Source organism: Corvus brachyrhynchos, unplaced genomic scaffold (genome assembly GCF_000691975.1).
Source record: "Corvus brachyrhynchos isolate BGI_N302 unplaced genomic scaffold, ASM69197v1 scaffold101, whole genome shotgun sequence".
Classification (NCBI taxonomy): Eukaryota; Metazoa; Chordata; class Aves; order Passeriformes; family Corvidae; genus Corvus; species Corvus brachyrhynchos.
The window spans coordinates 19675655-19688130 of NW_008237239.1; the positions used below are offsets into that span (position 1 = coordinate 19675655).

At 37.1% G+C, this 12476-nt stretch overlaps 1 protein-coding gene across 12 annotated transcripts in view; it reads left to right on the plus strand.

The window, feature by feature from the left end:
- NRXN1 (neurexin 1) overlaps positions 1-12476 on the plus strand; it is a 672391-nt gene that overhangs the window by 296921 nt on the left and 362994 nt on the right. The gene's annotated exons all lie outside the window — the stretch shown is intronic.

Genomic DNA, 12476 nt, shown 5'->3' on the forward strand with positions numbered 1-12476 from the left:
TTTCCCTAATTATTTCATCACTAGTTTATACCCTGTGTTCAGAGCAAGAGGAAATTGCTAGTGAAAGTAATCACAGACTCACAGACACATTAGGCTGAAAAAAAATATAAATCTATCATCAACTGGGTTGTATACAGCCATTCTAAACTTTGTAATCAGATTCCATGAAGATTAGAGTGTTAACACACAGATGGCAGCAGATGACACAAGCCAATATTTCAGCAAATTCTCAAAAAAACCTCTTGATTAACTGACAAATCCAGTCAAATTAGGGTAAGCCATTAATTAAAATGGCTCTTTTATATTCACTAAACATTGTGAATAATTTTTTTTTACTTATTACTAAGATCTTTCTGGCCAGAAATTTTGGTCTGTAGCTCTTTTAAAAAAAAATGAATTGTTGGCATTCAGGATTAAGAAAAAATAACAGTAACTCAGCATTGGTGAGCTGATGATGTTTCTAAATTTATACAGATATTTAAAATACTATCAGACTTCATGTAAAAACACCTTTCTTTGCTCTTTATGTCTTTGTTTCTTAGGACTTTCTGTTTCTAAGATATAATGCTCTTGAGAGGAACATTTATTAATATGTTTGCAGAAAACATTTAGAAGTGCTTATAAATGAAAGTTCTATGGAGACATACTCCACTATTTCTATTGTAATACTACAGTTTGAAGAGTTATTTTCAGGGAATAGAAAATTACTTTTTTGGGTTTTTTTTCCCAAAAGCTCTGTATAAGATACTAAAATCATTAATAGTTTAGTTCAGGAAGCATTTAAATCTATTAAGTGAATAGGACTTTTTCTAAAAATGAAGCCTTACTAATTCAGTGGTGCTGTGCTTATCTCGAGAACTTTTCAAGGAAAACCAACCAAATTGCTGTCTCTCTGCAGGGAGATACTGCTTTTCTGATCAGCACACCACATGCTCGCAGCCGCCATCCTGTCCTAATACACACTTGTAAGGAACTCATAGAATAAATGTTTGGAATTTTTTTTTTTTTTAATAGAATGGACATGCATTTGGTAGGAAGCAAGGGAAAGGGGAAACAGAATCAAGGAGAGTGAAATTGGAATGGGATATCTGGTTCTCACTAGCACAGCCAGGGATCATTGCAGTAGGTCTGGCATATGTTGAGGGGAATTGCCAAGTTTCTGTTTGTCCCTCTCACATTAATAGATACTACTTCTAAATGATCAAAAAAACCTGCAGCTGGTTTCTGTGAGAGTCAGATCTGATCCTATATCTCAGTTTTGTGTGAAGAGGAGAGCCAAGCTGCTTAGGAAATGTTTGGCTCCCTCTTCTTCAATCAAAGAAAGAAAGGAAAAATGACAAGGCTGCCAAAATAAAATTTTGCATAAATCAAAATTATTTTGAAACATTTCTATATTTGTTCTGCTGGAAGTCTGGAATAAATCCCTGATAAGGAATTTTCTTACTCTTTCAGCACTAAGACCAGTGAAATCTGATTATAGGCAGCAGATAACTATAACTCTACATGTGCGTAGAGCTTTTGTCCTTTCCATATGTAGCACAGAAGTTGAGTTGTCCACCTATTTGCATAAGTACAAGTTCACAGAACCTGGTTTCTGAGTCATCTGTGGCATTTTGATGGCCCCTCCTTTATTGCATCTGCAAAAAACCTTCGTGTAAGTATGTATTAGCTCCATGACTGTTTCAGAAAGGTGGCTCTTTTATCCTTGCTTCACTTCTCTGCAGCAGGGCATTGTTTCATAAGTTCAGTCTTGATGAAGGAGCCTAGCAGTCTCTCAGCTACAACATTATTCTTCATTAATGTTATAAGAACTGTAATTCATTTTTCAATGTGCTTTTTTTGAAGAGCTGAAAACATTAAAAACATCTACCCAGTGCATGTCACTGATGAGCAGTTACTTATATTAAAAGCACTTACTCTGTATCTAGCACATTTTGCATTTATGTCTATTAAAATGCATGAAACATCTATCATAACATTTTAAGCACTCAGTAGCTTATTACTGGAACCACATAACTGCTTCCTTATTATCTCTTCTTGACAATAACTTTAATGAATTATATTCAGGTAGCTGTTGAAATTTCCATCCAAGCACATTACTTTTTTGGATGACATGTCAAGAGGTTAACTTATGCTCCCTTCCAGCTGATTTCTAGGCCTCAATCCATCAGACAAGTCCCTTCAGAGGAGATATTGCTCTGTTGAGCTGAGACATCAAGATAAAGTTGTCTTTCAGAGATGCAGTCCCCTTTGGGAAATGTGCAAGGAACTCTTCAGCAGTTATTTGTCTAGGCAGTCTTGAAGCAACAAGACACAAGATGAAGACCAAGACATGGAATGAGAAAAAGCAATTAAAGAAAAAAGGGAGCTGTGGTTCATGTAGCTTATGCTAATTCTTTGGTATTATTTCTTATTCATTTTATATTCTGTGAGATTTTCCTCCAGGGAGTGAAGCACATGTATGTAGAAATAAAATTTCACTAGTTAAAAGTTCCTCTCTGTCTCTGCACACTAAGGCTTTTCTCACTAGTAGTAAAATCTGTCTGGAAAAGAAAGCTCAAATAGGTAAGTCAACAACTCCATCTTTCACTTACATGCCATGGATTGTTTACAGGTGACTTGTAAAAAAACTTATAGTTTTACCAAAAATTAAGCACTATAATTGTTGAATATGGGTGAAAATTACCTGGTGAACTTTTGCTGTGGTTATTGGTACACTTTGAACTGTCTCTGCAGTTTTTGCTAATATTTCAGCAGCTCAAAAGCCAGTCTGCAGTTTCTTAGGAGGAAACGACCACACCATTTGCTCTGGGGGGAAGAAGTATTCTTGCATCTCCAGCTAACACGAGACAGCTGACACCATCACTGACATGATACAAGACACTTAGGAACTCAGCTGATGAGCTAATTGGCTGTGAATAAGAGCAGCACTACCTCTGAAAGTCAGCAACAAGGATTCTTGATTCCCTAAAATTGCATAAACCAATGATAAGATACAGAGCACACCTTAAGAAAGTGCAAGTAGGGACTTCTGCCAAGAAGCTTACTTGTTTTGTTAAATAAAAAATTGTCACTTTCTGACACTGAGCACAATCCTAAAGAGATGATAAATGGCACAAGAGCATTGGAGAGATTCTCTCAATGTTAAAAACAACTCCAGGTACTAAATTTAAAAAGCTATGCTTTTCTTCTCAGGCATGCAAGACTATACCCATCCAAGTCAGTGGAGGCTGATCGTAGAACAGGGATCAACCTTTGTATTCACTCACTTGTAATTTCTGAAAACAATCTGAAATGTCTATTTTAGTCCTCCTTGCTTGATTCCTGTCTGCCTAGAAGTATCCAAGAATAAGCAGTGTCAAGAAATTGTGCTTTCTGATCCATGATGATTATAAAAATATTTTAAAACACTTAAATAATCAATAATAATAAAACTTTAAATATTATTCTCATTATTCTTAATTAGGCAAAATGTTATAATTCAGCATTTAAATTACAAAAAAAAAAGGATATGAGTGTAAGATTTAGTTGTAACTATTTTATAACAACTGTTTTTTGGGATGAAGACACCTGTAAATTAAGAGGAGTTTATTCTTAAAATAAAGTCACAGTCCAAATTCTCTTCCTTTCTATGCCAGATAGTTTCCAATCTGCTTATTCTTAAGAACACTGTGCAAGATGTAAGGGTAAAAGGAAATATTTAAATGGTTTTTTTTCCTGTTATGTTAATTTAACTAAACATAAAGGTAATTTTTTTCTATAGAAAGGTAAATTATGGCTAAGCATACTTAAATTGTGCTTACTTATATTTTAAAATGTAACGAGTTTTGACAGCCATGGTTTTGATATAAATGGGCACAGTCAATATGAATGTCAGAAAGGCTGATGTGTGGTCAAAGCTGTTTCTGCTTTTCTTCCTTGTTGTCACTTATCATCTAGCCAATGTACAACAAATATTACAATTCTCTCCATGAAAAAAAATGAAATAATCAAGTGTGTACCTACTTTTTCTACGAAGATTGCTGTAAGTTAGGTTATTTTTACTTCACTGGGTTTAAGTGGAAAGCAGTAGCACAGGTTCTTCGGGCTCCTAAGGGTACACCTGGAGATCAGCTGCATCTGTTGCCTGCAGCACCTTTGTCTCTCAGTCTTTTTTGTTTGTTTGCTTATTAGCTGAATGACAGCGATTAAGGTCCAGATTATAAAAGTTATTTAGATACCTATCTTACTGTGAAGTCAGAATTCCTCCAGATCTCTTGGGCTCAGAGAAGATAACAAAATTCCTCTGGAAGCTGAGGGCACTGTGTTTGAATAGTAACTTGTAGAGATAATGCCTAAGGAAATGGAGGTTGTCAGGTGTATTACTCTCCACTTCTTTGAAAACTTAGGGGAACGTTCTTGCTGCTCCTGCAAATCCAGGACAGGGAAATGTATGTTTCTGCCTCTGTGTTTTTTAAGGTTTGGGACTTTTGGTTTGGTAGCCAAGACCAGAATAATGAGTCTGCTGAGGTAAATATCAAACTCTTCTTGGGAAAGGAGAAACTTACCTTGAATTTATCTTAGGATTGCTGTTTTCCATTACTTTAAGCCACATCTCAAAAACCAGTAGTATTGCTAGAACTCTGAATTTATAGAGAATTAATGAATATTAGAGGTTCTGGTTGCCATTAAAGTCATATCTGAACAATGAATATTTACTTTTAAAAAAATTGAATTTCAATAGTCCTTAAAATTGGGGTTTAATGTCAGTTTTAGTACTATTTTACATAGGAGTTCCCAAGTTCCCACATCATTTGTCATGATTTTTCAATCCTATTCTTTTTATAGAAGCAGAAAAAGTAAACGCTAATAACTCCCGATGAATTAGCCATTCTTTTCTTTGCCAGTTTTACAAAGTTTTTGTTAAGTAAGAGCTAAAAAGAATTTTCCATTGAAGCAAGCTTTCAGAATTAGAAAGCTCAGTGTAATGCAAAAATCCTGCATGGGAGAATTTCAGTCTTTTAAAGGGATTAAAATTTCCCATTTTCTTTTTCGTGTAATACACAAGCTTATGGTGGGTGATATTTGAAGAAAAAATAATTTCAGTTATCAAATGGGGTAGAAGACATGTGAAATAGCTCCTTTCCTAGTGTAGAGCAGTAGCTTAGGTAGAATGAAGCCAAAGATACTGACTTGAAAGCGTTTGTGTTGACTTAAAGAAAAATGCTCAAATGTATTCAGCTTAAAGTTTGTGGAGTTTTTCCATCATAGCAGCCACATCAAGCTAATGCGAAAACAAATTAAGATTTATTAAAGCCACACAAGTAGTTTGTGGAAATGAATCTGCTGAATGCCAACTCACACTGTTAACTCTTGAGTGCACTTTAAAACATTTAGCCTGATTCAAGGCAGGATATGACCTTGCAGTGTGATTGTGAAGCTGCACGATCCTTGCAAGTGCACATTGCTTTACATGGAGTAAATACAAAGTAAATCATCTTTCACAAAAGTTTTCTTTAAATTAGCATCCAATTGCCATGTATTGAAAGCTCACCTTACCTACAGCAAAGCCAATTGTCAGGTTCACCATAGTTTCTGAAAATTTGTCTCAGAGCATTCAGCAGTAAGCTGACAAAGCAACAACCATCTTTTTCAAGCTCATTGACTTTGCTTTAGTTCACAGCCTTGGGGGAGATTCATACAACCTTTAGTACCTTTAGCACATTTTCTGGTCCTTGTGATCCTCAGAGAACGGTATGAAAGAGAAACTGCACTCATTAAAAATACAGGGATCTAGCTGCCTTCTGGTTTCAGCTACTTTTAAAAGATACTTTTCTTTGATTATTTTCAAGAAGAAGGAAAATTACATGTCCTTAGGGCTGTTTGTGTTTCACTTGCTTACATAGATGACTTACAAAACTAAATTAAAATGCATAAACGTTTTGAGTAATGCATTGAGAAACGTCTGTAAGATGGGTCAGACTTTTCATAATGCAGTAACAAAACTAGTTTTATCCTCTCATGTGCTCTGAGCTCACAGAGGGCTGTAATTGCTACTTCAAAACCTTTTTTTTTTTTTTTCCAGGAAATACAGTTCCAATTATTATAGACCAAATAATTGACCAGCAAGGCACAATTTTGAGAGCATGTGTCTGTCTTCTACATATCCTTTGGTCTAGCAGGGAAGTGTGGAGGCCAAGACTTGTAACTCTAAAGTTTATTGCTTTCTGATGCTTTTCTTTCTTTCTCCATCTTGCTGAAGTAGAGTACTGGTCCTATTTGTAGAGAATAGGCTTTCACAAGACAGTGTTTCATCAGCAGCACCTTTCTTGGCAGAATCCTTAGATTTAATTTAGTCCAATAGATCTGTATTCTACCCTCCCACCTAGATCCACTGGCTCTGTTTAGACATCAGCTGTGTCACAGTGAATATCTCACAGCTTAAAAGAGGTAAAAGGATGAGTATGTGTGATATTACACCCTAAATTAAGCAGCTTCCAAGAGAAAGACAAAGCTGGGAGGGGGGAAATGCACAGCAACTCACGCCGTGGCCTGGGGAAGCGAATTTAGAGAAAAGAGAGAAAAGAACCAGACAAATGAAAACTCTGTGTCCTCAGAGCTGGATATGGGTGCTTGATTCCTGGATTGGTTGTTTTTATATCCTTCCATGGATTTTTCTTCCCCAGTGAATTCACTGTGTGTGCTGTTTCTCCTTGCTAGTGAACTAGATCAATATTGAATGCAGTCTGTTTGTAGTTTGTTCATGTAGGGGAAACCAGCAGAATTTTCAAAAGTAACTTGTTTAGCTTTGTGCGTTTCTATATGAGAAATATAGATATGCCTCAATGGCAATATTTAATATTACATTCCTGTTATTCTAAAGAATATGAGCAAATCTATTCTACAGCTGAAATGAAGGCTAATAAATGATACCAGCAGCTCCAATCTCCTTCATTTTAATTTCTGAAATGTCAAATTTTATTTTAAAAAAAGGGATAAAAATACCCTTAACTGCCAATACATTACCCAAATTGCCAAAAGCAATTTTGCCTATAATAAAACTATTGTGGGCTGAAGCATTTGGATCAAGCAGTGCAAGATTGATGTGTTTTTCTTGATACAATCCAGTGAATGTGCTATTCTTGTGGAATTTTCCATATGAGTCTGTTGGGCAGAAAATACAGTAGACAAAATTTCTTTGATTTGCAATTAGATATTTTCAAGTTTTCTTATCAATTAGCTGTAAATGATAACCTGATACACTTTTCTGATGTTTAAAAGGCAATGTAATTTTCCTATTGGCAAGAAACATGTTTAGTGAGGGAATTTTGGGATGATACAGGCACAGTCATTTAAAATACAGTTGAGTCACTATATTAATTGACATTTTAAGATCAGCTGTGCTAATGAGTGTTTTGGAAGACCAGTAATGTTTCTGCAGCCAGCCATAGAAAGGATAGTGAAGGTCAAGATGCCCTACCCTGTACGTCTTTTGCTTCTGTACCTTGCTCTGGAGGAGCCTCCCCTGAGCTATTTGCGCTGCAGCCTGGTATGAAATGCAGATGCCTCGTGAGGTTTGCACAGTGACTGTGAGTCTGGCTGAGTGCTGGAACAGAAGCATGGGTTAGAGGCATGCTAAATTTACTCTGGAAGGCAGGATAAATGAGATGGCACATAGTTGTCTTGTTCTGCACCAGGTATTTACAATGACACTCTTAGGTGTCCCTTAGAGCCATGCAGTTTTCTATACGTAGCAAGGTGAATTGTAAAATATTTATTATTTTAGCTGAAATCTTGACAACCCTGACTTAAAGTAACATTTGCTATTAACTGAATTGATCTCAGGATTTTGTCTTCTTGTCCAAATGGCTTTTTGTCTAAATGCCACCTGAAACTGATAGCTGTAGAATGCATAGTTTTCTGTTAGCAAACCAGGCTGAAACCACTGATCCTTCTCATGCTGACCAATAAATAAATAGTGGTGATTTGCCTGTATCTGGCTTGGGTTCCATAGGTTAGTATAGCATTCACTGAACCACCCAGTCTCCCTTGCTAGTCTCTCTTTACTATGCCTCTTTCTATATTTCATGTTTCATATCTACTTTTAATGGCAGCATTGAATGCTCCAAGCATTTTGGTACATTTCTTGGTAGTGGTGGGTGGCATTTTGAGAAACAAATTCCTGTGTTTGGTGCAGACAACTAATTTTGACCATGTTTTGGTACAATGCCAAAAGCTAGTATCTTCTTTCAAAATCATCAGTTCTGTTCAGATAGTTGGTTAAAAGTACAGTACCACAGGATAGATATCTATAAGAGGAAAAATTGTGCATATTGAACTTAATTGACTGACTCGTTGGAATGCAGCAAATCTTCAGGACCTGAATTAGGCTGAATAAGCTCCTCACAAGGTAGTAAAAAGAATAGGAATCTCTAGAGAATATTTAGAACATTCAGTGCACTGGAAATTCGATTTTTTTTCTTTGTGAGGTTCACACTTTTTTCCTTTAACTTTGGAAAGGCTGTTAAGTTCCAGCTGAGGTGCTGACAACAAAGTAAGCTCATCTTTGGATGCCAAAGTAAACATATAACTGGGAATTTTTGGGGCTTTATATGTCCTAGCTCATAATGAATTGCACCATCAAGATTTGTACCTGTATCGACTGACTGCACAGTCTGCATTTTGCTTTGTAAAAAGTTGGTTATACAAGCAATTATCTGCTTTTAAATGGATGTGGAAATTTTACTGGCGTGATGGACTCTGAGCAAATTGTGGTAGCCATAAAAGTGCCAGTACTTCTTTTATTTTGTACTTTCCATTTTCTCTAGGGATGCATAAAATCTAGTAGTTATTTAAGCCTTTAAAATAGGGGAAGAGCTGAACCTAGACATTGATAATAAATTTCATACTTAAGCAAGAGGAGACACTTAGTGGATTTTTTTTTTTTTTTCCAGTTTGCATCTGGTCTCAGAAAGGAAAGGTTTATGATTAAGAGTTTAGTATCTGAGAAAATGAGTAGCTCAGAAAGTGAGCCAGTGAGCTGGCTGGGTATGTGAAGCAAAATAACTGTGTTCTGTATAGAAAGAGACAGATGAGTTCCAGGGGAATGGCAGTGTGGGAAATAGGAGTGGAGAGACAGAAGTTTGGAAAAGTAGTATCAGTCCTTGAAAAACAAAAAAACCTGAAAATTATATATATGTTTTTCTCTTAGTTGGGGCTCTGGCTTTTCTTCTTGTGGGAGATATTGAACAATATTTTTTTTAAAAGCCCAGAACACCCCTCCCCCCTTGCAAAAAAAAAAAAAAAGGTGACAGTATGCCAATTCTTATTTAAATACACTTATTTAAGAGCTCTTTCTGCTGCTGTGATTTAAATGGAGTCACATCAGTGTAAAGTCAGAGCAAGACCAGAGAGCCAATGATTTAGTAGATATAAATTTCTAGTAGATTCACCATAAGAACTATAACCAGGGCAGAAGACTCTGTACTGTTATGACCTCAATACGATGTTTAAATTAATTTCAGGTCAATATATTTGAAAGCCAGTGAGTAAAGTACTAATATGAACTATGTTTTTGGTTGGCCGATGCCATTTAACAAAGTACGTTAAGAGTTTTCTTCTGCAGTTCTGGTAGTCTTGTGGTATCAAGGGATTCCTACATGTTTTTGTGTTTAAGTATTTAGACAATTGTCTCCAAAATACTCTGCTCACAAACATATTTGCTGCTTTTCTGTATGAAAGCATCTTCTTGTCAGGAAGCAGCCCAAGCACTGCATTAGCACGGGAATGGTGAGCATGCATCCTTCCTTGTCTCCCTCTACAGCTGCCATGGAAAACTATTCCACTTAGCAGAAATGCAGCAAGATGGGACAGGTAGATACACAATCCCTGGGCACTGGACCTGGCTATTTTGTAATTTCTTGAACTCTCTCTGACAAAGTAAAAGCCCTTCTTCTCTGTTAGAGAGGAAAGAAAGGTCTCCTTTCCATGCAAGTGGATAGTTTCTCCAAGACCAGGACTCTTTTCAGTGCACTGCCCCCATGGTGTGTCATACCAAGGTTTGTCCTTTTTATAGCCCTTTCACCAGGGGTCCCCTTAATCCTCTTTTGGATTGCGTGCAGTGGGAACAGGCAGCTGACCTGATTTTTTTTTTTTACTCGGAATACTCTTGCAAGGAAAATAGACTGATGCATAGGAAAATACACATTTAATTTTACAACAGGAAGAGCTTACAAGTCCCCAGCCATTAAAAGAGAATAGATAGATTTGCTTGTAAATGTGAGCAGGCAAGTTGGATTTGATATTAATATACACTGAGGCACCTTTACATGAAAGGGACACTACAGAGGGTTGTTAATGTGAGAGTAAATTAAAATTGCATATGCTTTTGGGTCTTTTAGAGATCTGAAGCAAGAAAATGGAGACTAAGTGGTTCAACTACTTTAATAATTGAAAAACAAAGGGGGGGTTGGACTAACAAATAAGTATGAATATGTTTACAATAATATTAAATGACGTATGACTAGGTAGGCTAATTGACTCTCACTAAGATTTTGCTCATGTCATTTCAGCATTTTATATAAATCCATCTGCTTTTTCCAACTCTAGGTAGAAATTGCTTCTGTTGAAGTGCCTAAAAGAAATTGCTTAAAGTTTTACTCACTGCATCTATATCAGCACATTCAAAGAGAATATTATTCACTTAAGCTTTATGCAAAACCAGCCTTGTCAAAGAAAGCAAACATTTAAGAAACAGAATGATTCAGGTAATTGACCCCAATCATCTGCTTCTTCTGGGTTTGAACACCTTTCCTAGCTTGGTGTCAATACAGAGACACAGAGAAACAGTGTTATGAGAATCTCACTGCCTTTGCTTTGCATTTTCTTTCCTGGAGATCCCTTGGCATGCCCAAAATAGTAAAGGCTGCATATAAAAGCAAGGCAATGAACCAGAAGCAATTAAAAAAATGCTGACAGAAGATAGAAAACATCTGAGATGCAAACTGTCCAATATGCTGAACAGCTACATCAAGCTCTTAGCGTCCTCTTCCCTCAGTGCAGTTCTGAAGTCATAGAGGCTTTGATTTTAGGCTTTGATTTTACTAATAGACCTCCTCCACCACAGTTAGCCTGTGCTGGATGGAAAAGAATCCCAAGAGAAATGTGGGAGAGTTTCAGAGCTAGTGGCATATTCCTTTCAAAACAAGACTGACACGTGGGATACGGTCACCTGGAAGGACACAGTGGAGGCAATTGTCTGACTCAGGGTAACCACAGTATTTCTGTGTCAAAAGTTATTTCATAATGTGTCTCTTTTACAGAATCACAGGGTGGGTGAGGTTGGAAAGAGCCACAGTGGGGCATCTGGTCCAACCTCCCTGCTCAAGCAGTTTCATTCCAGAGCACATGGTACAGGATTATGTCCAGATGGTTCTTGAATATCCCCAGGGAGGGGGGGATATCCAGAGCCTATCTGGGTAACCTGTTCCAGTGCTCTGTCACCTGCACAGAAGGAATTTCTCCCTCATATTCAGATGGAACTTCCTGTGCCTCAATTCCTGCCTATTGCCTCTTGTTCCATTGATTGGAACCACTGAGCAGAGCCTGGCTCCATCCTCTGACCCCTCCCTGCAGACACCGACAGCCATTGGTGAGGTTCCCTCTCTGTGTCTCTCCTCGAGGCTGAATGAACAGGCCCAGCTCCCTCAGCCTTTCCTCATCAGAGAGATGCTCCCAGCCCTTGATCATCTTCATAGCCCTCCACTGGACGTGCCCCAGGAGCTCCATGTCTCTCTTGGACAGCGGAGTCCAGAATTTAATTGACAACTTTTAGTTATCAGCAGCATTTGTTCTGCCACAGGAACTGAAAAACAGGCCAGAGAGGTCTCTATTTTACAAGAATGTAATTTGTTAATTGTGGATTAACTTTGCCTTTTGAACAGTCACCACATAAGTTCTGATCACTTGGTTCAGCACTTGGTCTATCATCTATTCCTATCAGTGACAGTACAAAGTCAGGATTTTTCTTTCTCTCTTTCACTTCTTGGTCGACAGTGCAGGGGACAATTTCCATAATCCTTTTGTTATGAGAAATCTTTTCCTGGGCATTAAAGATGTCCTGTTTCCTAGGTTTGTGAATACTTCAGTTATCACCAGTACATTGTGTTATACACAGAATTTGCATTAAAAGTGTTTGCTGTACTGCTGACAAAAATAGCGGATCCCAAGAAAAACATATCCACTAAATGAAAAAGCAAAGTATGAAGATCCACTAACATCAGAAGGTACTGTGTGGGAATTATTAGCAAGTCATCTAGATCAGATAATAGATTATATTCTGAGAAGTCCTAATAAACAGATGCTAAATAAACAGAGAAGTTGACATAGATTAAGAAAAATATAACGCACATGCACACACATTTACCACTTTTTATTTTCCACCAAATTATTTTTAATAAAGGAGCAAAAATCCAGTCTTGTAAATCCATACTTGAAGT